This window comes from Pristiophorus japonicus, chromosome 22, assembly GCF_044704955.1.
Source record: "Pristiophorus japonicus isolate sPriJap1 chromosome 22, sPriJap1.hap1, whole genome shotgun sequence".
NCBI classification, from domain to species: Eukaryota; Metazoa; Chordata; class Chondrichthyes; family Pristiophoridae; genus Pristiophorus; species Pristiophorus japonicus.
The window spans coordinates 15,167,906-15,170,521 of NC_091998.1; positions in this window are offsets into that span (position 1 = coordinate 15,167,906).

Below are 2,616 nucleotides of genomic sequence, written 5' to 3' on the forward strand. Positions count from 1 at the left end.
CAAATAAATCCAACCTGAATAAAAAATCTATAAGCAAAGAAAAGATTAAATAAAGCATGTTCCTACCTGTGTGAAATAGCATCAGCTTTCGAGCTGCTGTGCTTCAGGCAGGCCTTTCATGTTGGAGACAGGCAGGGGTGTGGCGTCAGTGTCTCGACGGCAGCGACAGCAAGCTTCGAGCTGAGCTGCAGTGCTTGAGGCAGGCCTTCATTCTCTTCGTGGCTGGCCGCGAAGAAGCAGCACCGGACGGACCCGAGGCTATTCGGCCATGAGATGTCAGTGGCTGGCCGGCAGCCGAAGAATCAACACCTGACACACGCAGCTCTTTATGGTGCTTGAGGCCATTTGGCCACGCTTTAGGGGCGGCGTCAGCGGCTCGACGGCAGCCGAAGATACAGCAGCAGCCTTCGAGCTGTGAGGGGGACTGAGGCCATTTGGACAGGGAGAGGCAGCCACATCGACAGTTTTATATTTAAATTTGCAGAATGGGTGCTGCATTGTCAACACCACATATTATGCAATGGTTTGCCATCAATTCACTGCATAGGAGAGAATTGATTAGAGCTCACCGCACCAGGAACGTCGTAGCCCGTAGGTTGATGGGCAGGAGACCTTACCCACATCGACAATATCGAACCAGGCGCTCGTACCTGGACATGAGCGAGGCTGATTGTGTGAAAATGCTGCGTTTTCGCAGAGAAGTTGTCACTGAGATCTGTGAGATGCTGAGAGCAGATTTGCAGCCCAGAAGCAGAAGGACAACTGTCTTGTCTGTTGAAGTGAAGGTAACAGCTGCACTTTCTTTCTATGCCTCGGGATCGTTTCAGGCTACAACTGGAGATGCGTGTGCCATCTCTCAACATGCAATACATGCCTGCGTTTACCAGGCCACGGCTGCACTTTATGCGCGAAGGAATGACTTCATCAATTTCCCAATGACCGCACAAGCGATCCATGAGAGGGCTGTGGGTTTCTTCAGGATTGCCGGCTTCCCAAAGGTACAGGGCTGAATTGATTGTACCCACATAGCCTTGCGAGCACCTGTGGAGGAATCTGAGCAGTACCAAAATAGGAAAGGTTTCCACTCTATCAATGTGTGCAGCTCGTGTGTGACGACAAGCAGCGCATCATGTCAGTCGATGCGAGATACCCTGACAGCACCCATGATGCGTTCATCCTACGCGACAGCGTTCTATCTGACCTGTTTGAGCAGCAGCCAGAAGGGCAGAGCTGGCTACTGGGAGACAAAGGGTACGGCCTGACCACCTGGCTCATGACGCCCCTACGCGTGACACGGACAGAAGCTGACCGTCAATACAACATGGCGCACATTGCGACGCGCAGCATCATTGAGAGGACCATTGGCATATTGAAACAGTGATTCCGATGCCTGGACCATTCCAGAGGACAGTTGCAATACTCTCCTCAGATTGTCGGTCACTTCACTGTTGTGTGCTGCATGCTTCATAACTTAGCCATCATGCGGCAGCAGGAGCTGGTAGTGGAACCCGAAGACCGACGTGAGGGTCCAGTGCATGATGATAGTATTACGGAAGACCAGGATGTGGATGATAACGACAATCGGGAAAGCATGCAAGTGCCTGATGCCGAAGCACGAGGTCGGAGGAGGGCCGTCCATCGTGCCCCTTTAACGATTGCTCGAGACTTGCGCCAGCAGCTCATCCGTGAACGCTTCAACTACTGATGCCTGAGGGCTCTGCGACCACTTTTGCATATGGACATGTTTATTCTTTGCAGTTGTTCCTATGTTGTGTTGTGTTCATGGAACATGAAACAGTTTTAATGAAAAAATATTTTATTGAAAAGTTAACGTCACTCTAATAAAATATTTGTTGTATCAAACTATACTTTTTAATATGACTTTTGATCACTTAAAAACTTTAAGATCACTTATAAACTTGTAAAGTTACAAAACACTTGCTATGTGAAAAAATTTTACACTCTAAGATCACTTACACTTCAAGATCACTTTTTAGATGCAAAATTAAATGAGAGCATTTACACTATAAGATCACTTAAAAACCATAAGATCCCTTATAAGTTGTAAAGTTACAAAACTTACAAAACAATTTCAATTTGAAAAACGCTACTACAGCTACATCAAGAACAAAAGCAGCAAAGAAAGGCTGCAACCATGTCTCATCCATATCTCAGTGAATGTTCACTTCCTCATGGGGATGTCATTTGATTGGCTGGGCTGTGTTCCCTTATTGCAGCAGCTACCTCAACCAGGCCCTCCCTGATGGCCTGTGCTGTAATTTGCATGCCCTCCCTGATGGCCTGTGCCGTCGATTGCACTCCCTCGGACATTCCCTCCCTAAGTTCCCGTGTCATTACTGCTATTTCTCCCGTCAGGACCGTCAACTCTTCACCTACTGTACTGACGCCACCGATGAGTGATCGGGTAAGCTCATTGGTCTCCATACCCAATGCCACAACCTGAGCCGCATCTGTTGCACACTGCATCTCAGGAGACCGTGTCTCCAATCTCCTTCTCCCCTGCCTGGGTCTGCCTTGTGGCACCACTACACTGGGCGACACAGGCGGTGGGATGCTCGGTGTTGCAAGCGGCACCACTACACAGGGAGGCGCGGG